We start from the raw sequence: 13203 nt of genomic DNA, 5'->3' as shown, positions 1-13203 counted from the left end.
ACTGAGTTAGTCATTCATTTTTATTTCTATTGTACTACTCACTTTGTTTTGTTAAATATTTGCTTGTCTGAATATCAGCCATTATGGTGGGAGTTCACAGAGGTTTTTAAAATAAATTTCCGTTGATCATTGGGGCCCAGGCTAAAGTATTCCATGGTGTACAATGCTAGTCATGTATAAAAGCTGGCTATAATTTTAGATTTTTTTTAAAAACTAAGATCATACTGTTCTGGTAATACGCTACAGTGAAATTAGGGTGAAAAAATTGAAGGGGTATGAATCATTGTCTTGGGCAAACAGTTCCTGTGCCCCCAACAGAATTAAAAAATACTAAAAGATATTATAGGAGATTAAATTGTATTTTACAAAGCTAAGTGTGCAAGACCTAAGACATTACTTTATTTCCTTTAAACCAAATTTAATTTAACCCCATGCTCCAAAAATCACAGCAATGATTGTAGGTCTGCTCTGAGTAAGTATGGGCTCCCTCCCTATTTCATTTAGGAGTATCATGCATCGAGTCTCAGGAGCTTAGGCTGAGTAGGCGTTACAGGGATGTGGGCTTCATTCAGATGTCACTAAGAAGCCCAGGTTCCTTTAAAGACCCAAGGCCATTCTCCAGGCCTAGGACCAATTCTGCCCTCAAGTTTCCCAACATGAAGGCAGCGCCAGCCCCACTCCCATCACACCAAATCCTATTTATTCTTTAGGCCCAGCAATATAACCTGACCCAAGGCAATGCCTGAAGGAAGTGAGTAATGTGGGCTTATGGTTATAGACACAGACAATTGCCAACCCCCTGCAGTTTTTAGAGATGATATGGTGTCCCAATCAAACCTGTACAAAAGATTTCAGCTTCTAGGAGGATGAGTAGATGTACTTTTCCCATTATTCCGGCTCAACACAACTACAATCCTCAGACATTATTTATAAAACAAATGTTATAAAAATAAAAGCAGGACTGGTCACATTAATATCAGATAAAAGCGGTATATACTTTGTTTAGAAAATTTTAACAGATAGAGAGGGCAAACTTATTATTGTAAATATTTATTTCAAAAATAAGTATTTCCTTTAAAATACTAACATGTTATTCATGGGTGCAAATGCTTTGTTAATACACTCTGCAATTATTAAGAGACAGCCACCATGATAACTTAGCTCCTGTGTGGGTTATTTGTTGTGCAGTCAGCATAGCTGCGGCCCCATCCTGTTCAGTTGGTGTTCCATCAAGCATATGGAGACGACTCTCAGAAAAACATTTTTCCATGTTACGTTATCAGTTACATGTTCCCCCACCTCCCTTGTATTTCACTTTTCTCTTAGGCCGGCTGTCCTGTTTCCTGGTCTAACTATCGTGTATGGCATGTGATTTCCCCCTCCATGGAACTGTGCGCTCCCTTTTCTCCCTCGAGCACACTCTGAAAAGCCTGTGCCACTGATCAGGGAGTAAGTGTAACCTGGATATTAGGAAAGCAACTGTTGGAAGATGCATATGTAACTTACCACCACCCCAAATGTAGGCCTTCTGAAGTACATCTTTGTATTCTATGCTAATTCTGACTGCTCAGTATGAGAAAGGACCGACACTGTCCTTCCCTGCCATACTGACTTATTGTATAACACAAAAGCCTAAAACAAAACAAAACAAAACAAAAACAAACAACTGAAACATCTTAAAAACATAAGCTCATATAGCAATTGCGTCTACTTTAAAACTCATGGTTTGGCAAGTATAGTGTAATGTTTTCTTTTTTGTGCAAAGGTAGCATGTTCAGTGCTTAACATTTAGAACAGCACAAATAAGCAAAATACAAAGAAGAAAAAAATGGTCTTTCAATATACTACCAAGAGAGAAAGAATTTTAACATTTTATTGGGGAAAATATCCCTTTAGGATAATCTTTTTTTCTATCCGTATGTGCATATATTTTTATGGCAGCTTTATTGAAACATAATTCACATACCATACAATTCACCTCTTCAAAGACACAACTCCCTGATTTTTCATTCATTTACAGAGTCGTAAAACCATCACCAAAGTGAATACTTTAAAATATTTTCATTCCTAAGAGGTAATGAAGTTTCATTTCCAAAGGAAAAGTCCAAAGTTACTGCAAAGTAACTTAGCAGTTACTCCCCACCCCACAGCCCTACACAATCACCAATCTATTTTCTGTTCCTATAGATTTTCCTAGTCTGGAAATTTCCTATAAACGGGTATCAGACAATATGTGATCTTTGTGACTGGCTTCTTTCAGTTAGCATATTGTTTTCAAGGTTCATCCATGTTTTAGTATGCACCAACAATTCATTTCTTCTTATTCTATTAGCAAATAACAGTCCATTGTATGGATATACCACATTTTATATACCCATTGAACTGTTGATAGACATTTGGGTTCTTTCTACTTTATGACCATTATGACTGATGCTGCTATGAATATCCATTGAAAAACATCTGTGTAGACTTATGTTTTCATTTCTATTGGGTATTTACTTAGGAGTAGAATTATAGGACCACTGGTAACTTCATTTTTAACCTTTTGAGGAATTGCCAGTCTGTTTTCCAAAGTGACCACAACATTTTACATTAACACCAGCAATGTATGAGGCTTCCAATTCCTCCAGGCCCTCATCAACACTTGTTGTCTGTTTTTTTTTTTTTTTTTTTTTATAGTCATTCTAGTGTAAGCAAGAAATTGGGATGTGAAGGATGATTTTGATTACTGAATTAAAGTATAGATGTTCCTTTTTTCTTTCTGCTTATTAGAGTAGCCCCTAATGTTTAATAAATACATGAAGTCTTTGCAGCTACCTTGATCTCTGATAATGATTGTATAGCCTTTATCTTGTGCCCTTATGATTGTAAAAACCTGTGACTAACCTTCACTTGTACCCATTTATTCAGTTTTTCAACTTCAGAGCTTGTGATCACTAAAGACAGCCCCTAATGTTTATTAATGAAGGGTCTTGGAGCAGCCCCAAACTATCCCACCCCAAATTCCAAAGTTATCTTGATAACTGAGACTGGATCTAAATAAAATGGACCCACCTGGCATGCACAGTAGTTTAGACTTCAACTTTTCAGTGACCCATACCTCATTATAAAAATCACATCCATCATCATATTGAGGCCACCATTTTCTTACATACGTTCTGTGACTAAGCTTGTAATCTACCTGCATATGCTCAAAAAGATCATCTTTAACCTCATCATCTCAAGCCATAGTGCTCATTATCCTAAAACTCACCCATCTTTTGATGTTATAAGACTATCAGAATTACTGCATTTTGGTGAGACAGATTTGTGGGCTGATCTCCTACTATATACCTAGTAATAAACTCTTTCTCTCTTTGAAACTCTTATGTCTCAGGAATTGGTCATTTGAGTGCAGAATAATTCACTGCTTTTGGCAACAATCAGCAACCCAGATGGGATAAAACAGGTCCTAAGACGCAAGGAAGCCATCTCTCCGGGGTTTTGTGGCCCCAGTAGAGCAGGTAAGCATGGAAACCAAGCCTTTTGCAGCTCCTAGATGTTCCTTGGTGTACAGGCTCAGCAGCCAGGCTTTCTCTGTCCTGCAAACACTCCACACTTTGGTGGCTTAAGAAGTTTCAAAGAGAGAAACTGTTCCCAGTTCCAAGTCTGGACATTTGACTGGGTGTGTGAGTCAACAAGGAATAAAAGTAAATTGGGAAGTTATTTCAGTGGATCAAGTTCCTCTGCTGTTTTGAAATTGTTACATACACTAGAAAAGCCATGCTGTTTTCCCTAATCCAATCTTGTGGGGGCAAACCTATAGTTTAGGGTGGAAACTTTGATTGGATTGTGCTATGGAAATGTGACACACCCAGTTGTAGGTGTGACCATTTGATTAGATTGTTACCATGGAGATGTGACATGAACAATTGTGAGCGTGACCTTTGACTGGATGGAGATGTGACTTCACCTGTATTAGTTTTACACTGATGCCAGAATGCAATATACCAGAAATGGAACAGCTTTTAGAAAGAGAATTTATTAAGTTGTAAATTTACAGTTCTAAGGCCATAGAAATGTCTAAGCTAAGGAATACAGAGAAAGATACCTTATTTCCAAAGAAAGACCAAGGTCTATCACTTGAGAAGGCACATGGATGACATCTGCTGGTCCTTGTTCCTGTTCCTTGCTTCCAGCTTCTGATTCCAGTGGTTTCCTCTTGAAGCATCTGTGGGCCTTCACTTAGCTCCTCTGGGACACAACTTGGGTTCTGGCTTGCTTAGCATCTCATGGGAAGGCCCATGGTGATGTCTACTGTGCTCTGCCTGTGTTTAGGCATCTGTTCTCTCTGCTGGCAGCCCAAGCATCTCCAACCGTCCATGTCTCTGTCAGCTCTGAAGCAACTGTTCTCCAAGTGTCCGTGTCTGAGGTTTCTCCAAAATGTGCCCCTTTTAAAGGACCCTAGTAAATGAATCAAGACTAACATTGGATGTGTGGAGTCACACATCCATTTGATCAAAAGGCTATACCCACAATTGGGTATGTCACATCTCCATAGAAGCAATCTAACCAAAAGGGCACACTAACAACTGGGTGTGTCACATCTCCATGGAAACAATCCAGTCAAAGTTTCACATTTTAAAAAATCCCAAGATGGGATCAGGACTAAAACATGGCTTTCCTAGGTACATAATAGTTTCGAACTGGCACATTCCACCCTCTGGATCCCCCAAACATATGTTCTTTCTATATGCAAAGTACATTCACTCCAACACATTATCACAAAGGCCTTAAAACGTTTCAGTGACAATACAAATACCATACAAAGTAAAAAAAAGTTCAAAATCTCATCAAAGTCAGTTACAGGCCTGGTCTATCCTAAGGCAAAAAATTCTCCTTTGGCTATGGACCTGTGAAACTCAGACGAGTTATCTGCTGCCAATATACAAAGGAGGGACAGTTATAGGAAACATGTTTCCATTGCCACAGGGAGAAACTGAAAGATAAACAGGAGTCACAGGACCAAAACAGTTCTGACAACCTTCAGGGCAAACTCCATTGGATTTCAAAGTCTGAGAGTCATTCATCCTTGGGACTTTAGAAAGCTGCAGTCACACCCTTTCCAAGAGCCTATGCAGTGACCCTGCTCTCTCCAAATATTGGGATGAGAGTTGCAACACTGGAGTGCATTTGGGTGACCACCTTTCTCTCAGTTTCACCCTCCTCAAGCTTTGGGGCAGCACCCAGGATCTCTACCATCTCCAGGACACATGCTCAACACCTCCAGAACAATGGGGTGGCAGCCTGGCTCCCCCCAGTCCCTGGTTATGCACTCCACCCTCTCTAAGGGGTGGCAAACTCTTCCTGAGTATTTAGGCAGAAGGCCTTGATTCCCTGGGCTTCAAAGAATCTGGCTTTTTAGTTTCTTTACCATTTGTAAACTCAGTATGTGGAAGAATTTGAATTTGTAGTGGCTTTGTTAATGTCAATCAGTATATCTCTGTTATTAAATCCTGTCATAAGTAGGGAAAACCTAATTCTTAACCTCAAAGGTTTTTTTTTTTTTTCTAATTAGGATGTACATGTACTAGGGCATAATATAAGACGGTAGTAATGAAGGAATGAAAATGCTGGAAGAATTTAAAAAGCAGATAGATAAAGAATGACCCAAGAAAACCTCATAAAGAGATTAGTCCTTTAAATAAGAAAGTAGCATTTGAATAGATAGAGCTCTGAACTTATTTTTTTAAAGCCATAATTTAATTTTGTAAACTAACATATTCCTGGTATTATTTAGCACTTAAGAATAATGTTAAAAATATTGAATTTTTTCTGGATGTAAATAAATCCCTTAAGTATTGAAAAGCTGATTATATTTCAAACTTGGAGCTCTGCTGACCTTTGAAGGTAGTGCTGCATTGGACTGAGAAGTTTTTAGCATACTGTAATCATTTGTGTTTTGTGAATATGAAGTATATAAATGCCTGGCTATGTTCTAAACCCAAGCATAAATTTCTTCCTTCTTCTATTATTTTATACTAGCTCTGTTTCTTCTCCCCTTCATTAATATTGTTATTAGAAGGAAATACACATGTTCAAAAAACTTAGTGAAAAGTTTTATCAATTTTGATAAAATTGTTATCATATTTATTTCTGATTATGTGCAGTCTGGATAAATAAAAATTATAGGTGAGATAGATAGTATCTTTATTATTTCCCATACGAAGATGGTCAAATTCTCTGATTAACAGTGCATTTGTTTGTACAAGCCCTGCAAGAATATAGAAAGTTATAGGTTTACAAAAGTGAATTCTCTCTGTCATAGTGAATGCTAACCAAAAATCTGATAAACCTGTTTATCATATATTTCAGAAAAGAAAGCCTCTGTATCAAACTGGGTATTCATATAAAACTAAAATTTCATTTTCTCACTGTCAAAATAATGTGGATTGTCATTTTGCTCTTAATGTAAAGTTTTTAAAAGTGTTTCTTAATCATCTGAATGCTCTGTCTAGAAAACAAAAAGATTTTACATCAGAATAATATCCTTGTTAATGTTTTTGCTGGCCTCATCATCCTTTATTTCAGAAGACAATTCTCCTCACTTTTAAGAGAAAAACTGTAAGGATTTTTTCTTTGACCTTGTAAAAGTAAGGTGTTAAAAGTAGTTTAATATATTGCATATGGAGGTGTTTGGGAAGTATTACAGTAGTTAAAAGGGATATTCTATCCTGTTAGCTATAAATTTATATGAATAAAATGTTATTCGTGTATTTAGGGATTGTATGAAAATTCCTGAAAACTTAATGTTATCATTGTCCATGCTGTATTCCGATACTAATCTGTGAAATGTTAAACAATAGTATGATGTTGTTAGTTACTGTTTTAATTATTCTTTAAAAAGCTATATATCATGGAAACAGCCAAATTTATTTGTTAGTCACACTGCTTTGCTGTAATATTTCTCTAAAATATATATGATCAGCTATAAGTCAGAGCTTCATCTATAAAAATGAGAGACTTTAAAACAGAGGCAGCACAAATATTTAAATTATATTTTATCTGTTAATTAATATAACTGGTAAATGTGTAAAGGTGAAATAGAATAAAACCCTTACTTTGGTTTGTTAATATAAAACAACTGTCTAATACTTTTATTTCTGAAAGTAGCTTAATTAAAAAATACTTATAAAAATTAGAGCTTAGATTTTAAGTTTTAATTATCTTTAAATTCCGAGGTGCTTTAGTCTTTGTATAACTTGGTGGTTCCCTGGAATTTTAAGTATCTGCGTGACACTTAAGACTCAGTTCTCCAGCTCTGAAAGTTAGCATTACTCCATATAACAACTGTTAAAAACTGAAAAAGAGATTAGACTCTAACTAGAGATGTGCCTGAAACTGATCTGGTTGAAACTAAGGTAAATCAAAATTCAAAATAATATTGCGTGTATTTTAAGCTTTTACCTTTTATGTGAGACCAAAAGAAAAATGTTTATTGTGTCAAAAATTTAAATTTTCTGTAGCACATTATCTAATTTAACCTGTCTAGTCAGTTAATTTAAACAACCTAATTCAGCTTTATTTGATTTGTACAAATTGATATTATACCCTGATGCATTTCAGAGCATTTTGGGCAAAAAATAAGAAAGTATTTGCAAAGTCCCTTGGGGGACAGGAGAAAAAAATGAAACTATTAAACTTTCCCACCCAGGGAATTCCTGATATTTTCTTAAGCATTAGGGGCTCCAAATTTAATAAACTGAGGCCTCAATCTTGGGGCTTGTCCTTATGAATCTTGTTTCTGTAATGGCAAAACTGAACTTTCTTATGATTAATGCCTAAGAGTCATCCCCAGAGAACCTCTGCCATTGCTCAAATGTGGTCTTTCTGAAAGCCAAACTCTGACCTCCCCCCAATGTGTGGCATGATTTCCAGGGGTATAAGCCTGGCCCTGGAATTGCAGGACATGTCTCCCAGAGATGAGGCTGGTCCTGGCATCGAAGGACATGAATCCCAAGGATGAACTTGGCCCTGGCATTGTGAGATTAGTTGACCAAAAGGGGGAAAGAAATAGAGTTTCAATGGCTAAGAGATTTCAAATCAAGTCAAGAGGTCATTCTGGAGGTTACTTTTATGCAAGTTTCAGCCAGACATTTCAAACTGCCATAGTATAACAAACCCCAACCATTGGTATTCCTAGAAACCCTGGGCTGTATAAAATTTTACTTATTAAGTTTGTTTTTCACAAGGACAATAACCAGTTTCATCCCTGTGCCCCTGATGACAATGCCCCTCTTCAACCTTGAGGAAGTTAGAAGAGTCATTGCCCAGATATCCCTCAAGATTGAGAGATAATTATCAAATGAGAGGGAGGAGTCATAACCAAGAAATTGTGATTTAAGGGATAATTTTGATTACTGAATTATTGTATAGATGTTCCTTTTTGCTTTCTGGTGTAACAGAATAGACATTGGGAAATACCTGAAATCTTTACAATGTATAAAACTATCAGAATTGCTACCATTTGGGGAGACAGATTTTTGAGCTGATAGGCCATCTAATCTCCTGCTATGCTCCTAGTAATGAACTCTTTCTTTCTTTGAAACCCCTGAATCTCAGGAGTTGGTCATTTGAGCCCATCAGGAAAAAGGATCCACTGCTTTTGTCTAGTAATGCTAGTGGGTGTCTCATTGTAATTTTGATTTGCATTTCCATGATGATTAATGATGTTGAACATCGTTTCATGTGTGCATTGGCCATTTACATCTCTTTAGAGAATGTCTATTCAGATCCTTCACACATTTTTTAATTAGGTGATTTTTCTTTTTATTATTGAGTTGTAGGAATTCTTTGTATATTCTTGATATAAGTACCTTATTCGATACATGATTTACAATACTTTTTCTCTCACTACGTGGGTTGTTTTTTTCAGTTTATTACTGAAATCCTTTGAAGCACAAAATTTTTAAACCTTAATGATTCTCAATTTTCTAATTTTTCTTTTGTTTCTTATGCATTTGGTATCATATCAAAGAAACAATTGCTTAATCCAAGACCATAAAGATTTGCATGTATATTTTCTTTTGAGAGTTTTGTTTAGTTCTTTGATCCATTTTTTATATGGTGTAAGTAGAAGTCCAGCTTCATTGTCTTACATGTGCATATACAGTTGTTCCAGCATTTTTGTTGAAAAGACTATTCTTTACACATTAAATAGACTTGACAACCTTGTTCAAAATCAATTGACCACAAATGCAAGGGTATATTTCTGGATTCTTAACTCTATTAATTGATCTTATTTATTTATTTTTAAAATTTTTATTAATAAAACCAATCAACATACAATATGAACATTCTTTTTTACATCACATAGTTGTATATTTATCATCATGATCATTTCTTAGAACATTTGCATCAATTCAGAAAAAGAAACAAAAAGAAAATGGAAAAAAAAAAACATACATACCCCTTACCCTCCCTTTCATTGATCACTAGCATTTCAATCTACTAAATTAATTTTAACATTTGTTCCCTCTATTATTTATTTATTTTTAATCCATATGTTTTACTCATCTGTCCATAAGGTAGATAAATGAAGCATTGAACACAAGGTTTTCACAATCACAGTCACATTGTGAAAACTATATCATTATACAATCCTCATCAAGAAACATGGCTACTGGAACACAGGTCTACATTTTCAGGCAGTTCCCTCCAGCCTCTCTGTTACGCCTTAACTAAAAAGGTGGTATCTATTTAAAGCGTAAGAATAACCTCCAGGATAACCTCCTGACTCTGTTTGGAATCTCTGAGCCACTGATACTTTATTTTGTCTCATTTCTCTCTTCCCCCTTTTGGTTGAGAAGGTTTTCTCAATTCCTTGGTGCTGAGTCCCAGCTCATTCTAGGATTTCTGTCCCACACTGCCAGGAAGGTCCACATCCCTGGGAGTCATGTCCCACATAGAGAGGGGGAGGGCAGTGAGTTTGCTTGTTGTGTTGGCTGAGAGAGAGACAGGCCACATTTGAGCAACAAAAGAGGTTCTCTTGGGGGTGACTCCTAGGCCTTATTTTAAGTAGGCTTAGCCTATCCTTTGCAGTGTTAAGTTTCATATGAACAAACCCCAAGATTGGGGGCTCAGCCTATTGCTTTGGTTGTCCCCACTGCTTGTGAGAATATCAAGAATTCTCTACTTGGAGAAGATGAATTTTCCCCCTTTCTCATCATTCCCCCAAGGGGACTTTGCAAATGCTTTTTTATTCACTGTTCCAATCCTTCTGGGATTTATTGAGGTATCACTCTGGACAAACCTACAAAATCTCATGCCCTACTCAAGGTTCCATATACTTATGGTGTTCAATTCAGCTGTCCACATGAGTTCTATTAGGAAATGCAGTAGTCAAAATATAAATTTTGTACCAAATAAATATTTTTTGCTTTAGTCTCACACATAAGTTTTAAAATATTAATTACCATATATTTTCAATACCCTGCATTATTCACATTCCTTTGTTCTTCCTCATGCAAAACATTTTTAAAGTTGCACATTTAGTCACTATCATTATACACTCTAGGTATTCCTAGATTATATCATCTCAGTCTTTATCGTCTATCTTTCCTTCTGATTTCATTTGTGTCCCCAGGCCTCCTCCCTCTATCATTTTCACATTCAGCTTCATTCAGTGTTCTAACATAATTTTATTACAGTTAGGTAGTATTGTGCTATATATTTCTGAATTTTTACAGTCAGTCCTGTTGCACAATCTGTATCCCTTTTGTTCCAATAACCCAATATCTACCCTATTTCTATCTCCTGATGACCTCTGTTCTTAACTGAAATTATCCAAGTTCATTCATTAATGTTAATTTCTTATCAGTGAGACCACACAGTATTTGTCCTTTTGTTTCTGGCTAGTCTCACTCAGCATAACGTCCTTAAGGTCCATCCATGTTGTTACATACTTCATGACTTTATTCTGTCTTACAGCTGCATAATATTCCATTGTATGTATATACCATAGCATGTTTAGCCATTCATCTCTTAATGGCCATTTGGGCTGTTCCCATCTCTTGGCAACTGTAAATAATGCTGCTTGCTATAAACATAGGTGTGCCAATGTCCATTTGTGTCTTTGCCCTCATATCCTCTGAGTAGATACCTAGCAATGGTATTTCCGGGTCATATGGCAATTCTATACTTAGCTTCCTGAGGAACCATCAAACTGCCTTTCACAGTGGTTTACCATTTGACATTCCCACCAACAGTGGGTAAGTGTGCCTCTTTCTCCACATCCCTTCCAGCACTTGTAGTTTTCTGTTTTATTGATAATGGCCATCCTGATGGGTGTGAGATGATACCTCATTGTGTTTTGATTTGCATTTCCCTAATAGCCAGGTAAGGTGAGCATCTTTTCATGTGTTTTTTAGCCGTTTGTATTTTCTCTTCTGAGAAATGTCTATTCAAATCTTTTGCCCATTTTGCAGTTGGGTTGTCTGTCTTTTTGTTGTTGAGTTGAACAATTTCTTTATATATTCTGGATACTAGACTTATCTGATATATCATTTCCAAATATTGTCTCCTAATGTGTATGCTGTCTTTTTACTTTCTCAATGAAGTTCTTTGATGCACAAAAGTGTTTAATTTTGAGGCATTCCCATTTATTTATGTATTTCTTCAATGCTTGTGCTTTGGGTTTAAGGTCTAGGAAACCACCTCCTATTATAAGATTTATAAGATATTTCCCTACATTTTCTTCTAACAGTTTTTATGGTGTTAGATCTAATGTTTAGGTCTTTGATCCATTTTGAGTTCATTTTTGTATAGGGTGTGAGATATGGATCCTCTTTCATTCTCTTTCATGTGGATATCCAATTGTCTAGGCACCATTTATTGAAGAGATTGTTCTGTCCCAGGTGAGTTGGCTTGACTGCCTTATCATAGATCAATTGTCCACACATGAGAAAGTCTGTATCTGAACAGTCTATTTGATTCCATTGGTCAGTGTATCTATCTTTATGCCAATACCATGCTGTTTTGACCACTGTAGCTTCGTAATATGCCTTAAAGTCAGGTAACATGAGACCTCCAACTTTGTTTTTCTTTCTCAGGATACTTTTAGCTATTCGGGACACTCTGCCCTTCCAGATGAATTTGGTTATTGGTTTTTCTATTTCTGAAAATTAAGTTTTTGGGATTTTAATTGGTATTGCATTGAATCTGTAAATCAATTTAGGTAGAATTGACATCTTATCCGTATTTAGTCTTTCAACCATGAACATGGTATGCCCTTCCATTTATTTATGTCTTCTGTGATTTCTTTTAACAATTTCTTATAGTTTTCTCTGTATAGGTCTTTTGTCTCTTTAGTTAAATTTATTCCTAAATATTTTATTCTTTTGGTTGCAATTGTAAATGGAATTTTTTTCATGATTTCCCCCTCATATTGTTCACTACTAGTGTATAGGAGTACTACAGACTTTTGAGTGTTGATCTTGTAACCTGCCACTTTACTGTACTCATTTATTAGCTCTAGTAGTTTTGCTGTGGATTTTTTTGGGTTTTCAATATATAGTATCATATCATCTGCAAACAGTGAGAGTTTTACTTCTTTCTTTCCAATTTTGATGCCTTGTATTTCTTTTTCATGTCTAATTGCTCTGGCTAGAACTTCCAACACAATGTTGAATAACAATGGTGATAGTGGACATCCTTGTCTTGTTCCTGATCTTAGGGGGAAAGTCTTCAGTTTTTCCCCATTGAGGATGATGTTAGCTGTGGATTTTTCATACATTCCCTTTGTCATGTTGAGGAAGTTCCCTTCTATTCCTATCCTTTGAAGTGTTTTCAACAGGAAAGGATGTTGAATTTTGTCAAGTGCCTTTTCTGCATCAATCGAGATGATCATGTGATTTTTCTGCTTTGATTTGTTGATATGGTGTATTACATCAATTGATTTTCTTATGTTGAACCATCCTTTCATACCTGGGATGAATCCTACTTGGTCATGGTGTATAATTCTTCTAATATGCTGCTGGATTCGATTTGCTAGAATTTTTTTGAGGATTTTTGCATCTATATTCATTAGAGAAATTGGTCTGTAGTTTTCTTTTTTTTGTAATATCTTTGTCTGGCTTTGTTATGAGGGTGATGTTGGCTTTAAATAGAATGAGTTAGGTAGTTTTCCCTCCTCTTCAATTTTTTTGAAGAGTTTGAGCAGGATTG

General features: G+C 36.1%; 1 protein-coding gene across 1 annotated transcript in view; it reads left to right on the top strand.

Moving 5' to 3' along the window:
• Window positions 1-13203, top strand: part of DIO2 (iodothyronine deiodinase 2) — a 259269-nt gene that overhangs the window by 31110 nt on the left and 214956 nt on the right. Inside the window, 1 exon segment of the mRNA XM_077123228.1 lies at window positions 3377-3503. The gene's annotated coding sequence lies outside the window, so the exon portion shown is untranslated.

Source organism: Tamandua tetradactyla, chromosome 12 (assembly GCF_023851605.1).
Source record: "Tamandua tetradactyla isolate mTamTet1 chromosome 12, mTamTet1.pri, whole genome shotgun sequence".
NCBI lineage: Eukaryota > Metazoa > Chordata > Mammalia > Pilosa > Myrmecophagidae > Tamandua > Tamandua tetradactyla.
Note: the sequence above shows the minus strand (reverse complement) of the source record. Positions and strands in the feature narration are given on the sequence as shown.